At 41.2% G+C, this 25,074-nt stretch overlaps 1 protein-coding gene across 2 annotated transcripts in view; it reads left to right on the top strand.

Moving 5' to 3' along the window:
- The window catches only part of rap1gap2a (RAP1 GTPase activating protein 2a), an 86,121-nt gene that overhangs the window by 21,090 nt on the left and 39,957 nt on the right, over window positions 1-25,074 (top strand). The window lies entirely within an intron of this gene.

Raw genomic sequence — 25,074 nt, 5'->3', positions numbered from 1 at the left:
AGATCCATCTAGCTGGTAGCAGCTCGTCATAAATTAAGAGTTTGTTTTTACTCTTTGGAAAACAAGTGATTGTCTCTCTCTCTCAGTATAAGTGGACTAACAATAAATAATAAATAAAAGATTAAGTATGAGTTTCAGATCATCTAAAGAAGGTTAAAATCAAGGGCATTTTTACTATGGATAACTATGACCTGGATTACTGAGAAGAGGCTGTTTGCATCTAACAAACACAAATCTGTGTAGGAGACACGTGACTGAAATGCTGGACTGGGGATCCAAAGGCCACAATGATAAAACACTAAACAAGAAAGGTTTGTTGTCAGCTTTGTTTCTGACATAAAGAAAATATCAGGTAAGTCTAGGTCATGTAAAATAGTCCGTCGATGGTGTTCTCACAAATGCAAACAGATGCACACACACGCACATCCACTGTCTCCCTCAGTCCCTGGCCAGGTGTCATTAGACCGTCTGCTCTGGAGTGGTTCTGAATATGAATGAGTGAGTCGTGACTCCTGCTTGAGCTGCTGCTCTGCCCAGACACTGAATGGCACTGACTTGTGTGTGCATGTGTGTGCGTGGGTTTGATCCAGGAGTTAGATATAAGAAAGCAGCACACAGACAAGCCCCATAGAGTTAGGAAAGATAGTTGACACTCTGCAGGATAGAAAGGATACGTATGTGTCAAGCCAAACTTTTAATGGCCCCCAATTATAATCCAGTGGAAAGGGGTGACTGGGCAGATGGAGATGTGAGTTTATCATCCTTGCTGTGGAATCGCGTGAGGAGACGCTCGGCATGCTTAAAGGGGATTTCTAAAATAGTTATTAATGTAAAGAAGTACCGTCATCCGTATTTAATCCAATTAGAATGTCGTCATGCTCTTCAAAATAGATTAAAAATTATACCATTTTCAATCACACCAAAGCAGCAACACGGACCATAGAAATTAGACATGATATGAAGTAAGGAAAGAAAAAATTGGGCTTGGAGGAAGGCTCTTGGGAATAGAAAGACTCTATCTACTATACTTTCCTGCAATGACATAGGACAATAAAGCCACAAAGGAAGAGGAGAAAAAGGGAACAATGAAAAAGGAAAGTGGAAAGCCAAGGGAACAAAAAAAGATGGATGTCTCACTTCAAAGTTTGTGGCTGGGCAGCAGGTGTGAGGATTTTATTACGTCCTGCCTGCCCTCAGTTCACAGTGTGCTTTTCATTCTTCCCTCACTCCAACAACCCCCACCCGTCATTAATCCCCAGTGTTCCTCTGCCCATGGTTACTACAAAGAGATCTCTCCGCCTTCACCTTACGGATAACACCTCATTAATAGCTGCATAATCAAACCTGTGTATCCACGTAGCCTAAGTGTGTGTGTGTGTGTGTGTGTGTGTGTGTGTGTGTGTGTACGAGCAAACACATGCATCTGTTTGTGGGTTTTGTCTTGAAGTGGTGGCGAGGGTGAATGAATATTATAAGTGGACACACAGGGATAATAGAGCAGAGAGAGGATGAAACAGAGAGAGACAGAAGGAGGCAGAGGTTGCACCTGATCGGCTTCTTAATACGAGTGTTACGATGCCCCGCAAACTGTGGTGAGTAACTGCTCGCTGTCTTGGGTGTATTGTAATTACATGATTACAGTAAGTCTTTTTAGTGTTATTGTATCAGTCCGTAAGGTGTTACATCAAACCTGCAGTTAGTCTGTAGATGAGCTGCTTTCCAAGCTGAGGTATGCATCATTTCAGGATCATTGGCACACGCTCACAAACATCTAATATTGTCATTACTGATTTTGATATTGAGTGGCTAAATATAGAACTGGTTTTGCTCCTATAAAATGTGATATTTATGAGCTATCTGTCCCGCATTATATGAGGTCAGAGGATGTTAGTTGCTTTGTTGATTATTTCTTGTCTAAGAGATGATAATATTATTTAGAGCTGTCTTTTGTGCTAGTTTTGGCTCAGTGTTTGTCATTGCTGAGTCTTATTTTTTATTGCAGTATTTTAAATACATTTTTGTGGACCCCAGAGAGAGTGGTTACTGTTGATGTTACAGTACAGAGAGGAGAGGAGATTACAGAACTTAGTATGTCCAGTAAAGTCAAGAGGACTACCCTAGACAGAGAGAGGATAGAAGCAGAGGGTAAGAAAACAGTGTTGCTGTGTGTTGTATGTATTTATTCAGGCATATCATGTTTTATGGCTCCAATCATAAAGCTTTTCAGTCAGCACTGTCCAGCACAGCCTCAGATACAGATTCTGATGTGAGGAGGATACATGGAAAGAATCAATCTGTTTGTATACAGAGAGCTATCACACCTGCGGGTCACTCTCTTGTTCCAGGTTATTAAAAAAAACAAACTGCTGGTGCCTAGTGTGCTACATGTATTTATATTAAGTGCTATAAGAGTGCTTTAGGTGGATTTCCACAATGTAATTAGCAAAACAAATCACTTGAACATTTTGTTTCTCAGGCTCAAGCACAGATGGTTTCACCCGCTGGATTTTTAATCTGGCCAGCTGTCGGCCTGCCTCTTCTACCCTACTGTTGGTAACATACGTGTGTGTGTGAGAGAGCGTCTGCAGCCAACTGCTGCTCATTAGACACTGATACTTGTCATACATTATTTCCATCCTCCTCAGGCCCTCCTCTGTTGTCTTCTTCTCTTCTGCTCACCTCTGCCATTCTCTGCTCAGTTCAAACAGAGCTTACATCTGAGAGTGTCATGAGCTCAGACACACTGCTCGCAGCCCTGTGATGTGGGTCTGCAGGCACCTGTGGCGTTCTCCTCTCTGCTTTTCAAGAATAAGGCTGCAGCCAGGTGTCTCCAGGGAGGTGCTGATTTATAGACTAATATGGCACTTAATTGATCTTTTTACCATTATATTTTGTGTCATGCGTCAGTGTCTGTAGTCATATATTTGACCCTTTCCTTTTACACATATAAGAGAAAAAGGGATAAATAACATTTCCACCCAACTGAGTTGGATTGTTGTCTGGATTGACAGGCAGCATGAGTGACACCAACAGGGCTGAGATTGAACAAGGACCCTGGAGCAACCAGGTTTAGTTGGAAATATGAACGAGGCCTTAAAAAGAGTAGAAAAGCATTATAAGAGGATTGTGTTCTTAAAAAAGTCTCCTCCCCTTATCGTTGTCTAAGTCTAGTTTTTCTGGGGCCAGGTGTAAATGTTATCTGTCTGCCAGCATCATGGAAAAGAGTAAATGGTGCTGCTGCTATTTCTGGAGCCTGGCATTTACTCTAACTACTGGTGCACCGTCTATATTGCAGGGAACGATGGTGAGTTGTGACCTCTGAACAAACACAAGACTAAATGTCTGCTGATATCATATTTACTTTAGGTGGTGGCTTATTAAAGCTCAAGGGGGGGGGGGGGGACTGGATGTGGCCTTAATGAGCTGTCAACTTTATCGTGTTTTGCTTATTGGACACAGTTGTTCATATAGTGTACATCGTTACGGGCTGGTACCTAACGTGATAGCATGCTTCAGGCACTAGCAGAAAGAAAGAAGGGGAGCAGAAATGGAGGGCCAAATCCAGTCAGTTTTTATCTAATACACAACTGCCCAGGGTGTTTATGATGCTCAGCTGGAGTTAATTTGAGTTCAACGTAACCGCAAATACTCACATACAGATTAAAAGCTATCTGGTGGGACTGACTCACTCCTTGTAGCACACTCTCAGTTCCTTTTTTTTAAAACAATACAACTCTACGGGGTGTGTAAAGTTGTTTCCCTCTGCCGTATGGGTGGCTGCATGTGTATGTGTGAGAAAACTGTAGAGAAACCAAGACCTCAAGATTGCGGAGCTACCACTGTGGGAAGTGGTGGAACTCCACCCATCCTCAAGAGTTCAGGGGAGGACGTTGCACTTCCTCTCCTCTCACACCTCCAATTCCAATGAGCTGAACAGAATTTTTTATATATGACATTTGCTAATTTTCTGCAACCTAACCTAACTTTCAGATTACAGCTGACAGTGTTAGATTATTAGATTAGATACTTTATTGTCCTTTTCAGGAAGTTTCTTTCCACCATCTATACCTACATTACCTCACATATAAACAACATGAACATACATAACAACATACTGTACATTTTATACACAAATTGACACCCAAACTAAACATACTTTTTACTTAGCAAGTATTTTTGTTGAGTAGTAACTAGTTACATGTAATTTAGTTACGTTACAAAATAAATGTAACTGTAATCTGTGACTGGGGAAAAAATGTGTAATTAAATTACAGTTACTTAAAATATAAAGTAATGATTGCATTGGGGGTTTTATCTGAATATTTTCTGTACAAAGCTAGGCTATTTATATAATTCTATTCATTTGGTTGCTTTGCATGTTTTTCATGTGCACAGTGTCTTCCTTTGCCATTTCCACCCACAGCCGTAGAGTAAAGTTTGATGCTATTCTGATGCTTCTGATTGGTTCTAGTGTTTGAATTTACAGATTAAACCGTCTTCCAGTTAAATTGCCTCTCAAGCTGTCTTTTAAAAATGGTTAGCAGTTGAAAACATTTATTAGAAATTTAGAAAAGTAACAAAATTATTAAATGTAATAAGTTACATTAGTAAGTAATTGATATAGTTACACTATTATTACGTTATAAATAGGGTAACTTGTAATCGGTAACCTATTAAATTTCCAAAGTCCCAACACTGACAGCTGATTACAGCACTGTAACTATATCTGCATTAATTAAAAACACTCAAATAACAATTTCCTGGTATAGGTGGGGTGAAAAATCTTTGTTCGCCACAAGAGGGAGATGACGGCATGCGTTTGTTTCAAAGTGCCTCTCTGAGGGAGAAATCAGTGCACTGTGAGGAAGGCAGCTGAAGTGAACAGAAATGATCACTAGAGTGAGCAATTTCTCTGTTTACGTGTGTGCTGAATCAGTGTCGAGGTCTGACCCACCTGTTTACATGTCTACCTGTTGAAGCCAACAGTGGGAACAGCTGGAAATGACTGGTATTCATTGTTAAACCGGTTTACACTCCGTTCTTTATTATTTACTAGTTAAACCAAAAGAAAAGAGATTTAAGCTGATCGATTGAGATGCTACTCGGAGGACAATTGGAAGGTTGTTTTTTTAATGCAGAGTCACGTTTTATTTAAATTCTGCCTGTGTGTTGACTCATAAAGAAAATCAAGCAAGTTGGAACTAAGACACAGTTACACACCTCCATCCAAATGTCACCACACATACAGTACCTGAAACCTAGTAGGCTTTTGTTTATAGGTTACCACTGCAACACAAGCGTGCCATACTGTATGTGGGAGCCTATAGGGAGCGAACGCTGTTGCCATGACAGCAAGAAATGATGATAACCTAAGGGATGGTCCAGGAACCATGGTGATTACCGGTGGAAAAATAATTGAACTTGGAACGCTGCTCCATGGATCTAGAGACCGCATGTGTGTCCAAAGGAACATGTGGGGATAAGAGACATAGGGGACAGCACAACACGACTGGTAACATAACAGCTACAGTACTTCATGCCCCGCTCTGCACTGTCTGTCTGTAGGGAAGTTTAATTTCATTCATGCTGATAATTTGTTTTCTTGAAGGGAATTAACAAGATGCCTAGAGGTGTATAGATAAGGCGAGGACAGACAGCTTTATTAAAGGATGATCTGGTGGCTGTTGCTGGCTGTCAACCAGGTGGGGACGGGAGCGTCTGCTTAGAACAAGGTTAAATCTGATGTAATTGGTGTTGGAGGCTGCACTGAGGTCCTGTGTTCAGGGGACGGATAAAGGATCCTTTTGTTTTGATGAAAAGGGGGTGCAATGTTTTTGAATAAATATTTTAAACAGACGGCTATAGTGAAAAAATTCACAAGCTTTAGTCGACATACTGTGCATTAGATCACTATATTCCTCCTCACCCCTCATTTTCCGTGCATTTTTGTTAGCATTTAGTGCTTCAGTGAGCACTCCATCATGTTATACCACTGTCTTACCCAAGGTTACCTAGCTAGGTATCAGTGTCATCTCTCTGTACACAGTAATGAACATTAGCATTCATTTAGAGTCGTGTTTCTAGCCACCTGATGATTTAAGACCAATATTAACTGATGTGAAGGTGAAACTGATAACCACCTCTACTTTTTTCTGTCTGCGTAGGAAAGCAAACAAGCCATTTTCACTAAATATGTGACTGTTCCTTTAATCAGGTCTATACCACTATGTATGCAGTGTTTTCCCATTTTCCTGTGTGTCCTGAATGGGACGTTTGTTGCTATAATGTTAATTTATGTCATTTTGAAGCTTTTATTTTAATTTTCCTGAAATTTTACCTGAAGGTCTGTTGATCAAAGGCCAAGTCACTGACAAAGAAACATAACTAGAGAAAACATAATCTCTGCTTATCTCTCTCGAGCTCTAAAATATGCATTGCTGCTAGTGTCCCTGTGTGTGTGCTCTGCTTGTTAAGACAGAGTCTTGTTAACGCTGAAGTCCCCCAGACAACCAGCTGCCTCTTTGCTTTTGACAAATATTTACTTCTTGCCTTCTGCCTAATGCTACACACACACTCACATACTCAGGCACACAGAGTAGCTGATAAGCGCACCATCTGGCCTGAGTGCTGGCTGTTTAGGGCTCATAAAACAGACCCCTCACCTATTTAGAGGCAGAGGGCTCCCTTAGTGGCAAGCTGTGGAGAACTGGCAAACCGCACGTACACGTTCGCTTCCGCGCACAGTCGCACGCCCGCTCGCCCACCCACGTGCACATCCATATCCTTGGGGGACGTAGGAGGGGAGACAGTGAGAGGATCAGAGGATGTACCTGTTCTTGTTCTGCGAATGTCTTCATCTTCACCGCCTTCATGGACTTTCTTTGAGGATAAAGATATACAGAGATTGATTCTGTAAACCTGCAAACTGATCCTGCAGTTCCATATGCCGCAGTACTGCAAAATACACATCTGGCAACTCTGTGCAACATGTCAGTGCTGGGTTGTTATTCAAAGAGATCATTATTCATCACAGTAAAGGGGTACAAAGTAGCATTGTTGTTTCACCTACTCCTGAGCCTGATAATATTCCTTTGTGCCACAGAGCTGACAGTTGCACTGGGGTCACAGGTTCCTTAATTACCAGATACTATAGTTTATTTTTGACTCAGTCCCACATACAACATCCTGCTGACCCAAATATTCACTACCAAATGTGGATTAATCCACTGCTGAAAATAGGCCCCAACAAATGCAATATTTACTTTGGAGTCACGTTTTGCTACGAACATCAGCGCCCAGCTGCCCTGGAAATTATTGAGCTTTTAAAAAAATAAACCTTAAGTAAGATTGAGGCTTGGCATTGAAAGCCGTAGGCAGAGAAGGGAAATAGAGAGACCGACTAACACAGTGCTGGTTTTGTTCTTTTAATTGGAAAAAAAAAAAGTCAGAATAACATCAGGTTTATCTAATAAAGTAAAATCACAATGTTCTGTGAGGACCCTTAGAACAAGAAAAACTTAAATTTTCTCATCTTAACTAGCTGAGGGGGCGATGACTAATTATGAGGAGGCCAAATTGGTAAATTATTTATTTTAGATCATTCAAATGCAGTCTTACGTTTAGAGGGCATTGTTTGTTTTATTGGCAACTGTAATATCATCACGGCTGCTGATTAACAAAATGCTGGATATTAAGATAGCCTGATTGGTGGAAAGTAATAACGTGTGCTTTTTTCTCTTATTGCTACTTGATATGGAACAACTGATTTTGGTGTGTCTACGTCTTTTCAGTGCCTCGTCAGTGTCTGTTGTGTCTTTGGGATACTAATTAAGACTGGTAGTGCTGTGGAAACCAACTTAAGAGGGTGCTGTACGTTTTGCTCCGTGATTGCTGATTTTACCGTTTTGTACACAAACACTTGACATAAGCTGGTGGCAAATTACAGCCTGTCTCCTTAGCATCTGAAAGACAGGAGGGTGACGCTGTAGAGAGTGCAGAAAGTAAGGAAGAGAATGAGTGAAGGTGTGGAGAGCGACCTTGCAAGGTTCAGAAGAGAGACAGTGGATCGAGGGTGATAGAGGCCAAGGAGACAATAATAGACCAGGGGAGACAGAGCCTTTGCTGAGATTGGACAAACAGACGGGAGATGAGAAAGTCAGACCTTCCTTCCTTCCTTCCTGGCACAGCTGTCTACCCCACACAGCAGAGATGCTCTTAACATCTAAAAAGAGAGAAGAGGGTCGAGATGGGAGAGAAAATAAGAGGCGGGGGGGGGGGGGTAAGGGCTGGAGGAATAGAAAGAGATGGATTCTGTCTTGTGTAAAATGAGCTGGAAAGAGGGCAGGGGAAGAAGGACAAAGAGGGTGGGAGAAAGGACTGCAGGGTTATGAAAGAACATCCCCCCCCCCCTCTCTTGTAAAGTTTGACCTCTGTGGATAAAAGTGTGTTTGTTAGAGAGACAGTAAGTGTGACCCTGTGAGGTCATTTTCTAATGTCCAAATGACAGCTGTTGAAAGCTAGTGGAGCGCTTCACTGATGTTCTCTCCCATCCTAATTCGGAAGCCATTTTGGAGTTTTCGATCAAACTACCCACTGTTTTTTCCACTCACCCTCCGACTGTCTTTTGATCTGTCTCAGGGCTGAAACCATTTTTCTTATTGGCTCACCTTGCTCTTATTCCCAGTCGTAAGTGGACTTGTGGGAAAAATCTTTATTTAAGCTCCATTTGGCTCCTGTTCAGCTCTGTGTTTTATATGCATGCACACACATAAACACACACACACACTTTCCCTCTCAGTGCGTCCATTTTGTAAATACATCAGAAGCACGGAACTGTCTGAAGGAACTGTCTCGCTCCGGCAGAGCTGAGCTCAAACCCAATTTTCTTTTAAAGGAAAAATGAATCTCCATATGAGCGACCTGCAGATACGGCCTCAGCTTGTCCTTGCCTGCGTGGCCTGCACATTGTTGCTAGCAGCCAAGATAGTAATGGCTTGTGTTGATAGAGCGTGGCAATTTACTCCTGGTCACCACAAAATCAAATTACGTGCTACAGAAGATGAAAATCTAAATGTACACTGAGATGCGCACCATTTTGAAAAGTGACAGGTGCTTGTGCAAAATGGTTCACAAAAAAAAAACTCCATTAAAATGATTACTGCACAATTTGTCACAGTAATTGACTGTAACAAATTGTGCAACCCCCATAGTTACTGTTGCTACGCCTGTGAAGGTGCAGATGCTGTTTACAATAATAACCATGATGTTGGTAGATGTACCACATGGAAATTCTTGCTAATTTTTGAAACAATAGGTTCTTCATTTCAGACAGAGATAGACAAAAGCAGCGTCTTATGTCGCCAAATGTCTGTGTTCTACCATAACAACTCCCAATGGCCAGTTTTTCAGCTTTAGATAGCTATCTTATTAAGATAAGCTCTATGAATCAGCTAAAAACACATGGCTACATACACTACAGCTGCATGTTCCCGGGCAGAAAGTCAGTTTCCAGTTGATGAACAATGGTGTGTGTAACATGGAAATAAACAAACAGCTTTGTTATTATGTTACAGTGTAAAGCTATTTCACTCTAGTATAATAAGTGTATGTACAAAAAAATCTGACTGTTTTGTCTTTCTAACATAGTGCTGTTAAGATGTATAGCTTACAAACTTGTTTACAATATGTTTTGGTGTGTTTCCACTTTTAATGATGCAAGAGAAAGGGCTTTCAGGATGAGATCTAACTTATCCAGTGTGTTTGGATCTGTGTCTCCATCCTGCCTGAAAATCTGTGCGGACCAGCTGGCCCCCATCTTCACACAGATCTTCAACAAATCACTGGAGCTGTGTGAAGTTCCCTCCTGCTTCAAATGCTCCACAAGCATCCTGGTCCCCAAAAAACCATCCATCTCTGGATTAAATGACTACAGGCCTGTTGCCCTGACATCTCTAGTCATGAAGTCCTTTGAAAGACTGGTGTTGGCCCACCTGAAGGACATTACAGGCCCCCTGCTGGACCCCCTGCAGTTTGCCTACAGGGTTAACAGGTCAGTGGATGATGCAGTCAACTTGGGACTGCATTACATTCTGCAACACCTCCACTCTCCAGGGACATATGCCAGGATCCTGTTCGTGGACTTCAGCTCGGCGTTCAACACCATCATCCCGGACATCCTCAGCACCAAACTCACCCAGCTCACTGTGCCAGCCTCCACCTGTCAGTGGATCACAGACTTCCTGACTGACAGGAGTCAGCAGGTGAGGCTGCGGAACATCACATCCAGCACCCGGACTATCAGCATTGGCGCCCCCCAGGGGTGTGTGCTCTCCTCACTGCTCTTCTCCCTCTACACCAACGACTGCACCTCAGGAGACCCATCTGTCAAACTCCTGAAGTTTGCTGACGACACAACGGTCATTGGCCTCATCCGGGACGGTGACGAGTCGGCCTACAGACGGGAGGTTGATCAGCTGGCTCAGAAAAGATCATCGGTGCCAACCTGCCCTCCATTCAGGACTTATACATTTCAGGAGACATCACTGCAGATCCATCTCACCCCGGACACAACCTGTTCCAGCTCCTCCCCTCTGGTAGGCGCTACAGAGCACTGTACGCCAAAACAAAAAATAAAAAAATAACCCAGTAACTCTGTCTCTAATCAGCTACCTGTTTACTGTTTACTACTTATTATTTATTAATCATTCTCTATTTCAGAGCTTTTCATACTGTTCATATTGTCATTTTGTATATTGTATATACTGTATACCAAATCCATCTACCTCAAGCACATAACACCTGCACATAATACTTATTTATTCCAGCATCCTTTACACTATGCTCCATCGCGCTGTGTACATGTGTACACGTATGTATGTATGTGTATGTGCACCTGTAAATCTCATCCACCTCCGACATGTACATAATAATAATAATTAATATGATAATAATAATTTACTCCTGCATCCTTCGCAATCTGTTCATTGCGGTATTGTCTCAATCTTTCTATACTGTTTTTGTTTGTAGTGTGTATATATGTGTTCTCTATACTGTAGCCCGTGTCTGATTTTAGTATTGTTATTGTATAAGTAAGCACATCGTGAGCATGTACAATCAAATTCCTCGTATGTGTACACATACCTGGCAATCAAGCTGATTCTGATCTTGGCAAAGGATTTTGGCTAGAAGCTGGAGTGGTTAAACTCTGATAACATCCAGGACCGGCTTCCAGTAGGGAGATACTTTACAGTGGACGTGCTAGTGGGGAAGGATGTTTTTTTATCCTCTTTTGAATTTTATTTTAAGTAATACGTAACGCCACAAGCTAATGTGGTTAGCTATGCTGCTACTACTGCAGCTACTGTAGTAGTTACTAGTTGCAGTAGCTTGGACAATTGCTGTGAGGGGAAGGGGTTTAGCGAACGGTTAATTTGGTGTCAACACATACAGTGGTGCAGAATACACACCACTGGACAGCACTACGTACTGTATGTTACTGTGTTTATTCCTTGGTGGCAATCAACCTCTCACTTTTCTTCCTTTAAGGTCATTATTTCTGTTCTTCCTCATGCCTCACGTATTTCTAATTCCCAAAGCTGCTTGTTTAAATGCACATGTGTAATTCTTTGCATGTGAGGGTCAGCCAACATCTTAGTCAACCAAGCAAATGGAGAAAGCAGGAAACTGATTTACCTCACCAATGTTACACATGACATCAGAGAGGCGAAGAAAGAACACAAAGGTATAAAAGAGCAGGAGAAACACTGGCTCATATAAAGTACAAAAGTTCTGAACAAAAAGAGTAGTGGTAGAGTAGTATTTTCAGGAGCAGGAGAGTAAAACTTCATTTGTCCACTTATATTTTTAAATTTAGACCTGTCAGTAATCCATCATTGACAAAAACCTGGGTGCACTTTTTGCAGAACTATTTATTTGTGTGTGTGTGTGCGTTGGTGTGTGTGTGAGAGAGAAAGACTGAATATTGCCCAAAGCCAATTTGCCAACACATCACAAGCAGAGAAACAATAATGCTCCAAATAGCCTAGTGTGTGAAAATAATTGTCCGATGACATTTCTGTCACAGTGAACTGGCAGCAGTGAGCAGAGCACTAGTCAAGGCCACTGTGCTGGGTGATTAATAAAGGACCGTCTGTGATTTGACACTGTAATCAGCACTCACAAAAGGAACGGAAATATCTCCTATTCATCATCACTCTGCACCACTCGCATCTCATTTCTCTGCTCCAACTCTTGCCTGTGATCTCTCACTTGTATTTTCTCTCTCTTTCCTTCTCATACTCCTTGTGATTTTGTGGTGTCTCTTATTTCCTCGCTCAAACTCACTTCCTCACTTGTTTTCATAATTTCTTTTCTTGTATTCTTTTCTGATTAGTATTTGCTGAATCTTCTTTTGTCTTTATGCCTGTGAATTCTTTTGATGTCTTCTGCCTCCTTTCCAGGATTCCTCAGTTCTGTTGTTTGACATATTGGGAAATGCCCGCAGAGTTAGATAAGAGGATCAATCCCGCTCTCATGTCTGTATGGTACATGTGAAGCTGGAGCCAGCAGCAGGTTAGCATAGCATAAAAACGAGAAACAGGGGGAAAGAGTTACTCTTAAGTGTATTTCCCAAAATATCAAACTGTCGTTGATGCAGAAAAAGTCAACATCTTTTGCCGTAGGTCTTGATAAGCTAAATGTACAGATTATGATTTTCCACTACGATTGACCTTTTTAAGTAATTGTTTTCTTGAGTTTATAAAGTTGGCATCTGATGCTGACAGTTTCTCATAATCTGAAAAAATGACATCCTCTTAGCCTTGTGTTGGGCTGCCTCTTCCCTGATGCATGCTGGGCTCCAGCCCCAACAACCCTGAAAAGGATAAGTGGTCTAGAGAATGGATTGTCCTCTCCCTACCCCCCTTCCCCCCATTTCCTCAGATTTTCAGACTGGACAGCTGCAGGCTGGTGTTTTACTACACAGCTGTTACTGATTAGGTTTTTGTCCAATGAAGTGATTTTGCAAGAAGAGATGGGTGACTGCATGATGAGGTTTGGGGTTCTGGGTCAATTGGGCATTGATTTCTCAGACAAAAACTTCCTTTAAAGCTCCTGAAAACTCAATTTAGTTTTATAACCCATTTCTGTATAACATTTAATATGCATTACTAAAAAAGAAACTAAGTTTAATTAAAAACATCCATAGTATGTGCTTTTTTTGGTTTCCCTTTCCTTTATTGTGTTGTTTATCTTATTTGTGCTTGTAATAGGTTTACAAAGTGAAAAAGCCTTAAGTCTAGCAAAGAGGGAGGTAGCTAAAACACAGTGTGTTCAACACACAGGGTTAAAAGAGGTGCTGCAGAAATGTGCAGTATGACAAAAAAATGTTGTTTTTTCAAAATGAAACCATGTAAATCTGTTCTAGTACAACCCCTAAATAAAATGATGAACCTCAAAATGAGCATAATATGACCTCTTTAAGAGTCTGAACACTCAAAATCTGCTTCATCAGGACTGTGTGGGTGTGGTTTGATCAGATTTGACATTTTGATTCGAAATGTTGCTAAACTCTCAACTAAATTTGTGACATCACTGATCTCCAATTGAGCCCTACCCAGTTTAAAACAGTAGGAAGAGCACAAACAAAACAAACACTTAAGAGTTGTGCTGACATGTATGTAAGGCATTTATCTTTTATGTCACTGTATTACAAAATTTGTATCCCATTTTTGAGTGCCACATTCACACACATTTCTTGCCACTGTATTGTATCCTCACCTTCATCATTTGGTAATTACAGTAATGGAGAACAGGTCCATGATTTGCAACTTTATCCTGTATAAATTTGGACATTTCTCCCCGATGCTGAGCGTAGCAGCCATGGTGTTGGTGCACTGGCTGTCTGGGGTTATCTGTGTCACAGCCTATCTGGAGACCAGACACCAATAGTCCTGCTGATGGATCATCCATCAGACGCCACTTTGGATGCTCTGGGGGCAAGAGAGCAGTTCGTAATAGCTGTCTGGGCTGTCATGCTGTGTGTGTGTGTGTGTGTGTGTGTGTGGCCCTTGAAAATACCCTGTTCTCCTTTGCACCTCCGTTCTGCTCTGAAACTCACAGGACTGCTCACTGGTCCTGCTGGTACTCCTTCACATGTGAAACACACACACACATACATACACACCCAAAGACAGTTTTATCACTATTTCCTCTTTGGTTTATCACCCTTATTCCTCACATCTGGGGCCCAGGGGAAGTAAACTGCTGTTTGTCCTTGCATATGGCTCGCTCCTATTGTGCTTGTCCCCCAGCATGGTGGGTCTGTGTTCACTGTCATTATCACTCAAGACCATCTGACCTCCAGGTGTTTTGAACATTTGAACTAAATGTCATCAAACAACCTCTGAGAAAGTACAGCTGTACTGGTCATTCTGTCTGTTTCCATCCTTTCTGCAATGACCAGTTATATACGGTATTTCACAAAAGTGAGTACACCCCTCACATTTTTGTAAATATTTGATTATATCTTTTCATGTGACAACACTGAAGAAATGACACTTACAATACACTACAGTGTAAAGTAGTGAGTGTATAGTCAGTATGTCACAGTACATGTTGGCGTTCATGGTTCCCTCAATGAACTGTAGCTCCCCAGTGCCGGTGGCACTCATGCAGCCCCAGACCATGACACTCCCACCACCATGCTTGACTGTAGGCAAGACACACTTGTCTTTGTACTCCTCACCTGGTTGCAGCCACACATGCTTGGCACCATCTGAACCAAATAAGTTTATCTTGGTCTCATCAGACCACAGGACATGGGCATATGGTCTGAGCACTGACAGGATGACCCTCAACCCCTTTAACCTCTGCAGCAATGCTGGCAGCACTCGTACGTCTATTTCCCAAAGACAGCCTCTGGATAAGATGCTGAGCATGTGCACTCAACTTCTTTGGTCGAACATGGTGAGGCCTGTTCTGAGTGGAACCTGTCTTGTTGAACTGCTGTATGGTCTTGGCCACCGTGCTGCAGCTCAGTTTCAGGGTCTTGGCAATCTTCTTATAGCCTAGGCCATCTTTATGTAGGTCAACCATTCTTTTTTTCAGATAATAAGAAAGTTCTTTGCCATGAGGTGCCATGTTGAACTTCCAGTGACCAGTATGAGGGAGTGTGAGAGCGAAAACACCAAATTTAACACACCTGGTCCCCGTTCACGCCTGAGACCTGAGTCACATGACACAGGGGAGGGAAAATGGCTAACTGGGCCCAGTTTGGACATTTTCACTTAGGGGTCTACTCACTTTTGTTGCCAGCGGTTTAGACATTAATGGCTGTGTGATGTGATATTTTGGACAGAAAATTTATCCTGTTATACAAGCTGCTAACTCAGTTATACAAACTCACTACTTTTTACTTTTGAGTGTCATTTCTTCAGTGTTGTCACATGAAAAGATATAATCAAATATTTACAAAAATGTGAGGGGTGTACTCACCCCAGCACTTGATGCCTGTACTGATTCATGTCTCAAGTCTAGATGTTTCCTGAACACATAAAAGTTCAGCTGGCAAAGAAATTACAGTAAAGTTACTGCCATAATACGAAGGAGAGCCATCCAATTCAAGTTCTGCAATATTAATGAGTCACAACACTTGAGGCATTCAAGCTCAAATTAAAGTAATAACACAACCATTTCATAGAAATTACCTTTGCTACAGTCTATTTCCCATTGAAATTGGACACCTGTGATCAATTTTACTGTCTGCAGATAGAAGCTCTCACACTCTTGGCTTTCAACACCAGGTGGCTGATGCATATAACTTTTGTCAGCTGAGGCAGTGATAAAAAAAGACAAGAAAGGCGAGATGGGACGTACAACAATGGCCAACATGGCAGACGAAACAAACACCCAAAAGAGCTTTTTCATTTATTGACTTGTTTCCATTATGAGTCCTCGTACAGTAAGCACTGGAATTGGCTCACCTAAATGGAATGTAATCCATATTAATGTTGTTGTTTCATCTGTGATTTTCCTGCTATAATGTGTCAAAATGGCAGTGACTTCTCTTCGAAGTGGAGTTAATCACCACAACGAAGACCTTTTCACACTTCATGTTATATATCCAACTGCTACTTGAAGAGAGCACGATTGTTGGATTGTCTGTTTTGGAAAGTTGTCAGATGCAGCCTCCGCCTCCCGTTAGACAGTATGACAAACACTTGTTTGAAGCATACTGAGGTCTTAAAGGCGATGGCTATATACATTTCACGTGTTTCACACTATGAAAACAATAGGAACTGCCGCTTCTAGTTCAGTTCACTTCAGTTTTGTTCCAGGCTCCAGACATGTGAGGCACAGGCTCAGTACAGTGTGAAACGGCGAATAACAGCTGAGTTTAAATGAGCTCATATTTTATCTGTCACCTAATCTCGCTCTTTAAGGTTGGGCCTGTGTGTATGTGTGTGTGTGGGTGTACTGGCCGTCACACACCACACTCCCTCTCCTCTCCTCCTACTCCATCTGTCGCCTCTTGACAAACACATGGTGTCTTGTTTGGCCGACTCAGCAAGGCCCCCAGCTCTGTGGGCTACATGTATAGTCACACACACACACACTCCTTCATCTCTCTTGCATTGTTGTGTTTAGGATAACATGATTCAGTGATGTAGAGGGTTATGAAAGGGTTTGCGACACTTCAGAGAATGAACACAGGCGGATGCATCATGGGACATAGAATTAATAAGCAAGGCAAGCAAAGAAAGACATGGCGGTCCGTTCACCTGAGTCCGTGAGCAGGTTCGTCCGGTGTGTCCTGAAACTCTGCCAGAGTGATGGCCTCGTATGGAGGAAGATAAGACACACAGAGCAGAGGAGAAGGCTAATGATAAGAGCAAACAGGCATGCATACTGTTAATTATGGGCAGAGAGGAACCGAGAAACACAGGCTTGGAGAGGGATCGACAGACAGATGAGGACATGGTTTTATACTGTTAATTATTTGGGTTCATGCATGCAGGGTGACAGGGTCAGACTTGGCACCAGCTCATGGTGATGAACGCCATATTTCAGTGTCAGTCTACTGCCTGCCACAGGGAGTCGAGTGACATGCAGATCTCTAGGATTACAATTGTTTATTAAAGGGCTACACATGCTGTCGAAAGTGCTACTCTTAGTACCTGCAGCAGTGCAATACTGTTCACCACTGGTTCATCTCCTTTTAAATAATAGAAGTTCTTTGGGTTTTTGATGAATTAGTGCTACATTTGTAATCCAGACAAGCCTTGAGTAGCGCCTCGCATGAAATTAAAGTGATATCCCACCCAAAATCTATCCTTGTGAGCATCAAAAACTCTCCCCATGTAGACGTGAAAGGTGGAACATCTGTAGTTTACTCCTTCGCAAAGAACAGAGTCTGTGATCAGCATGACACCAAGTTGCTTCAATGTAAGACCTTAATCAGTTGTTAACAGACTTAAAAAGACATCTCTGGCCTTCATGTAATTGTCTAAGAAGTGTTGTCAATTCAATTCATCAAATGGCCACACGCAGTATAACTGATGAAAGCAAATGTAAAAGTGGCTTTTCCTAGCTGTTGACCTCAGGGGGGCGTCCATGAAACACAATTTACAGTTAAACATCTTTAACTACTACTGCAGAATCTGAATCAGCTTTATTGGCCAAGTATGTATACTCATACAAGGAATATGACTCTGGTTTTGAATTCAAAGTACTTACACACAGTTCCAAGAATAAAAGCTGGTGGGTACTACTGCCACAAAATCCACTTTTCCTCTGTCCTCCAGAATGCTTAATATGTTGCAAAAACTTTGAGGAGGGTGATCGCATGGAAGCAGAAAGAACAGAACATTGACACCTTATAAAGGTGATATGGCAAGTTGTAGGAAACTGTTGCCTGTTTACATTTTTTAATATATGGAGCAACATCATCATTTATTTGGAGTTGCGTTTTTTAGCCCCCTGAAGAATGTACCTGTTCTTTTTGCTCTGTTTTCCGTCTCCACTAAGTGCTGAGGGAAATACAGTATCTGTCTCTTTAGCTGCTAAATGCTCCACTAGGTTCACAGCTAGTCGTCAGCTTTGTTTGTCTGATGTTTGGTGCCGAGCAGGTAGTGGATAGTTGGTTTATCCGAGTTTTAACATTTAACAAGTAGCGTACGTAGCTGGTGGCTAGCAGTACAGACCGCTCTGTGGTGACAAGATGTTGTGGTGGCATTCGTACTGTAAACAGCAACTTTATTGTGTTCAACCTGCACCCTGGGCATCTAGCCCACCTCAAAGCACTGTAACCAAACTGAACGTGCCACACACGTTTGCATTTAAAATATATTTTTTAAGGTGAAAGTCGCATAAACTATTCGATTTTTTATAATTTATTGACTGTTTGAAAAACAAATCCTTTGATTACCTTGAAATTAAAACAGAAATCCACTGATCCTGGGCATTAAGTGTCACTTCAATTGTATGGTGATAATCTCACATTACTATACAACATAAGTTACTCACTCTGCCACTTCTACTGTATAAATACATGTACAGTATATACTGTATATACTACTATTCATGTAAATAAAATAGTTCGGATTAGGAGTACTACATAAGGCCAGTTCAGATAAATCTACTGAAATGACTTCACCTACTGTACTGTACCTGCACTTAAATGTTCTTGTGGTGTTGCCCTGTGCTGTTAACACCTGCATTGAGGAGGAGCTGATTTCCTATTTCACACATTTCTGTTTCGTGTCCCTGTTTTAAAAGGGCTTGTCACCAATTGCTGCCATTTGTGGTTGCATACACTCCTCACCATGGAGCTGAACTCATTTCTTCCCATGTCACTTAATATGATATACAGTGTTGTACTGTATGTGGGTAAGTGCTTGTCAGTATCTGTGGGTGTGACTGTTGATTTTATGTGTACATTACCTATAGAGGAGGAGCAATGTCCCTGCCTCAGTACAGTGTCGGAGTAATAACTCACATCTGTTACCTTGCCTGAGAGGAACAGACAGCGTGCTGCAGTAAACTTATCTTAAAATAATAATCCACCACCGTCTGTGGTTTGTTTGGTGCTCTGTTGCTGATATGGTACAACAGTGATTCATGAAGCTTTTACATTTAAAAGCAGCTGTCAAGTGGGTCTGGGAAAATCCTCTATCACACAGTTGATGATTCACTTTATGTTGCCGGCAGAGGAAATGGGTAGTTAGCATGAAAGGCTACAGCTGCCATGGCTTGACAGACAAATAAGAGTGTCATTCGAAGACACTGAAATCTTGTTAACAGAAAACTGAGACAATAGAAACAGCGGAACTGGACAGAGGAAGGCAAGTGTGCTCAAAATAAAAAATAGGAGTGTCTGAGTCTAAACATCGACTTTGCCGTCTCCTTTTTTTTCTGTATTATCATGTAAGGGCTACACTGAGTACCTTTATAATTATTTTATTTATGTACTGTGCACCGATTTTGTTTTTACCAAAATCAAGACAAACAAGACTGAATAACATAACTGATCTTGGGAATTGACTTGTATTAAAAAACATGAATCCAAAGTAAAGAGAGGCCATTTCATTAAAAAACAATGTAAAAGAATAATATTAGTAATATCCTATATTTTTGTTATTGTCCGCAAACCCCATGAAAAGACTAACATCAACAATGTGTTAGTCCACCTCTCAAAGCTTCACTGTATCCCGAGCCTATCAGTGGCATTCCAACCCAAGCCAAGCAGAAGATCTTTAAAAATGGGTCACAAATACTTTAATTTTTCAAAAGTCATTTCCTAAAACAGCTGGTCATTTGTAGTTTTTAGCAAAAAACTATTTTCAGGAATGCGTATTTAGTGCTCTAGTGAGTATTTTGGGCAGCAAAATTGTTGTATGCAGGACTGAGACAAAATGACCTACAGTGTGCCTCAGTAATGTGTTATAGTTTTTGGACAAGAACAGAGCTCTGTGGCACAGAGGAATAAATACATACTTAAGTTATACAAACATTACTTGAGAGTGGGATCAATTCATTGTTGGTTTCGGTCTTTACGTGGGATTTGTTGACAATATATACAGTATCCCAGCCTAATCCTTTAAGTGTCATTTAATTTACCCTCGTCTAAGTAAATACAGCAATGTTTTGTTTCTACAGTGTATATCATGATTTGGAGTTTCACACTACTGTTATACTGCTAATTTTAACACACTCACACGCACATGGACACACTCTCTCTAGAGTGGGTAATTATGCTGAATGAGATGTGAGTGGAACAGAAAGAGGAACATGTTTTATGGATTTATGTTTATTGGAAACTCCTCACTCGCAGCCCTCACTTTAGGTGAGGTAGGTTTATTTTGAGTGTACCTGAATGTGCGTGATTATACTTGTGTAAATATCTTTATTATACTTGTGAAAATATCTTTATTATACTTGTGTAAATATCTGTGTAACATAATGTGTGTCATTGTATTGGTAGTACACACTATAGTTCTTTGGGAAAATAGGCCTGGATCGAAATACTGAATGGTGGAAAGGATCAGTGTGTACTATATGAGGGAGGAGAGTGCATGGAGAAGAGAGATAAAAAGGAGGTGTGATACGAGGTGAGACTAAATCGTAGATAGACATGGATGGGGGGATTAGACTCTAAATTGATGCATGTTATCAGTCAGATTACTGAATGTCTAAATAGAACACAGTCACTGAGAACATATTCTGTCCTAGTAATGAAATTTTGATGACTTTCCTCGGAAATCAGTTGACTGTGCAGATTAGGGAGGAGTCTGAGCAGTTCTGTATTATCAAGATGTGAAATATGAGGTCGGTCAGTCAAAATTCTTGCCTCCTGCATTTACATGATCCTAATAATTCAGAATATTTTTTCTACAGAAGTTATCCTGGTTACTGTTTTTGCTACACAACAGCTTCTGGCTTTTGTAATTGCATTTTTGTAAACTGTTGATAAGAAGAAGAAGAGGACAAGAGAGAAGGAGAAGAAACTTGCAGGAGGAACAGAAAAGAGCTAGTGCAGTTTAGCGCAGCCCTGAAAAAAGCCTCAGCACGGCTGGAAAAATGTGGGAGCCAAAGTACAGACAGCTTCTTTATAACATTAAGAGTGAAAATCCAAACAAAATGAGGATTGCAAGGGCAAACATATAATTAGATCTTTTCAGTTACAGAAAAGATAGTTGGTAAATGAACAATACATACAGAGTGAATCCCAGACTTTGCCCCTCTAATTAAAATACCAATTTCGTTTCATAACAACAAATACAGGTTTCCTTAAAGTGACACCAGCACCAACACACCAAGGGAGGAATCCCTCTCACCAGCTGGTACTGACAAGGAAAACAGGTTTTAAGAAGCCTGTCACATATTGGATCCAAAACACAGTGGGATATACAAAGAAACAAAACACAGAGTAAATTATGTCTAAAAGGCAATCAAAGCAGGCAAGGAAGCTAACTTGGTCTCTGTGTGTACACACTCTGCTGTCTTGTGCTAACCTATAAAAGTCTGAAATGTACTGATTTTGTTTTATCCAAACTTAATTCAAATCTACACACATTTAAACGCTGTGGAACATGTGAAAGCTCCTTATCTGAATTTGAGAGACAGGGAGAGATGACATTTCCTTTTATTTACTTCAGGGCTCATTGTTTGATTTATATGACAACATGACATTTCAGAGTTAATCTCTTATTTATGGCACGCCATTTCCATTTGCACCTTGTTGTTTCTTCATAAACACTGGACACTGGTTCCTGGCCTGACCCCACTGTTCGTTACTGCATGGTGGAGCTGAATATGTGGAGCTACACATGTGCAGAAACTCACACACACACACACACATTCATACTCACGTGATGTGGACAACTGAAAAGGGGTTTCAGGCCCATATAGAACATGGTGCATTGAAGAGAGCTTGAATTGGAGAGGTAAGTGGGAAGAGGGAGTGAGTGTGAGTGTGTGTTGGGGGATGGAGTAGTTAGTCAACAGCATTTGTGAAGGTCATTTTCAGCAGGCTTGCAGTTGGGTCAAGCATTTTGTGTGTGTGTGTGTGCTTAAATAGATGATCTTCAGTTGAAAGGCTAGGCCTATTATTTGGACTGCCACATTGTATATTTGTTTACTATAAGGCACTTTTCAGAGTTGTGGATGTAATTTGTGTGTGTGTCCTGAAATAGAATGAGCTGCAAAGAGAGGTGACGTTGGGAGACTGGCATCTATTTGTTAGGAAGACACTTGAGAAGCTGTGAAGTGATAGGAAAAGCTGTTTGACACCATTGAGACACACATAAGTGCGTGTGTGTGCGTGCGTGCGTGCGTGCGTGCGTGCATGCTTGCAGTAAAGAGAAACAGAGGGAGAGTTTGTAACTGCATGTGCAGTGTTCGACAATCATTGATTTTCAGTTGAATTTTAAAACCAACAAGCCATTTAGTTTTAGGTTGTGCTGTGACTGACTAATTGAGCTGCTGCGGTGTAATACAAAAGAAAGAGAAGACGTTCTATTTTAAAGCCACATACAACCACCCGCATTCTAAAAAATTATTTTATAAATTGATTTCAGTGTTTTTTGACTCAAAATGTTCAAATTGGACTACCTTTAGGCTAGTGCTTAATTTGTAAATTTTTGGGCGTCGGAGCGTGGGAAATGTGCCGCCTGCCAAAAATAATTAATTAATCATTTATAATCAAATAATTAATTATTTAAAACGCATGGCATACATGCACATTGTTTTAAAGGGCGAACAGAAACCATTATTAGCTACCAAATCAAATACTAAACAAGGAAATCCATTAGACTTACCCTATTAGGGGGGATGAAATCTTGGATTTTATTTGTGTAGAAAGGCAGCGCAGTGACGGAAAGCACTTTAGTGCTGGAGCGCAAAAGGCATAAACTCAGCAGTACCGGAGCAGCGCTCCGGCTAGCTCCGGCACAAATTAAGCACTGCTTTGGGCTAACAAAATAAGAAAACAAAAACATCCACTTCACTCCCAGAGTTGTATTCTTAGCAATGTGGAGAATGCTTCAAAACAGTATTTAGGCTTTCATGTTGTTTGAAAGGTAAAATGAAAACAGAAGAGGACCTGCCTTTCTCAAATAAGATGCCTCAATGAGTTTCTATGGTAAATGTCTGCACGTACACTAAGTCTCATTTTATGTACCTATGTAAAACTACACCGTATCTGCCCTGAATGTTTATTCAAGCTCAGAGGTGGACTGGTACACCTCCACAGTGTATCACACAGGAACAATGTCACACCTGTGGATGTGTATATGTATGTGAGAGAGAAAGAGAGAGAGAGAGAGAGAGAGGGGATGGTTGAAAGAGAGTGAGTGGTGTTTGTGTGTCAGAAAGTGAATAGATACAGGTGTCTCATTTCGCCCCCTTGATGACGCACAATAGGACCCTAGTGAAATAGCCGAGTCACTGCAAATGTGTGTGTAAGGGAGAGAGACAGAGAGAGAGCGTGTGTGTGTGTGTGTGTACATGTATATGTTGTTTTTACAGGTGATCTCTAGAGGATATTTTAAAGTCCAGCTTGTTTTTTAGCCTCCATGCAGGGTTTGGGAAAATCCTCAGGTGTTTTTTTCGGCAGGGAGCCATGATCCACAGGTTGTGAGTCAAAAATCACTAACTGTAATTCTTGCGAGTGCTTTCCCCAAAGAGCAGAAACCAAAAATCTACCGAGTCTTAGGTTGGTGTCAAGGGGATACAGCCTTGGGGGTCCTTCGGGCAGATCCGCTGGCAGCTTTCCGGTTGCTATGGTGCCGATCACACGCAGGAAGAGCAATGCACGAGGAGTGAAAAAGGACCTTCCATTTAATTATTGTGTTTTTGGCTGCTGTTTTCCAGCCTTAATTTATTCCCTGGCTGCTGTCGGACAGTTACTAAAGCTTCTCATGTACTCAGATGTCTTTGTTTGAATGATGCTTTTCTCTAAGTATCCTCTCTACAAGGAGTCATTTCAGCTATCAATCAAAATTTACCCCTTTATTATTGCCACTTTTCTCCCCCAGACGAGCTGTACCAGACGTGCAACGTGATTGAATGTGTATTTTTCTGCTGCATCAGGCTTTTATGGTGCTTGTTTAGTTTTATGTCTGTGTCCTTGTCTGTCTACAGAGTTTTTTCGTTGTTGCCACATGAGAATAGCTTAATTCACATGGCCGTTTTAGTTTAAGTTTTATGGGAAATTTAAAAACCCTTTCAAGCATGAACTCAGAGAGAAATGAGGGAATCAATAAAAAAAAGGGCCAGACTGTAAAGTTGTGTAATGAGGCGGATGATCAAGAGCTTCATTAGGCTTCCAAATATTTTCTTGCCGTGAGTTAGATGAGATGAGTGATACAGCACACATGTCTGTCTGTTAAGTATGAAGCTGGAGAACAGCTGGGCTTGCTCATTCATGCATTTACGTTTATTCATTTATCTTTTATCCAAAGCGACTTACAATTGCTATATATGTCAGAGGTCGCATGCCTTTGGAGCAACTAGGGGTTAAGTGTCTTGCTCAGGGACACAGTAGGGAATTGAACCTGGGTCTCTTACACCAAAGGCATGTGTCTCATCCACTGCACCATCACCACCCCATAATATCTTGTATTTTTAATCGATACAAAAAACAAAATGTAAAAACAAGGTCGTAAGGCAACCAATGGAGCCTCCTGCGTCCACTCTTTATGATGAGCTAAGCTAACTGTTTCCTGGCTGTGGCTTCATATTTCACAGGGCTGACACGAGATCTTTTCATCCAACTCCAGGCAAGAAAGTTAATACGCATATTTTTCAGAATGTCGAACTCTTGAAAAACCAGCCAGATTATTGACACAATGAATAAATGAAAGAACAAAAAGATTAACACAATTTGTGAAGATGCTGTGCGATTAGATGCTAATGCGATTAGAATGAATGCAGCTAGTCAGTCAATTAGCCATCGATTCCACTCACTCAGTTGGTTAACTCACTAACAGAGGGGAAGACGAACAGGTGGCCCAAGATGGAAAGAGAACACCTTAGATCAATATATTCTGGGAAGATGACCACTTTAGCTTTGTTTAC

The sequence above is a fragment of the Micropterus salmoides genome, unplaced genomic scaffold, assembly GCF_014851395.1.
Source record: "Micropterus salmoides isolate LMB-PRFRI ecotype aquatic unplaced genomic scaffold, ASM1485139v1 Ms_hic_scaffold_3, whole genome shotgun sequence".
Lineage (NCBI taxonomy): Eukaryota > Metazoa > Chordata > Actinopteri > Centrarchiformes > Centrarchidae > Micropterus > Micropterus salmoides.
Note: the sequence above shows the minus strand (reverse complement) of the source record. Positions and strands in the feature narration are given on the sequence as shown.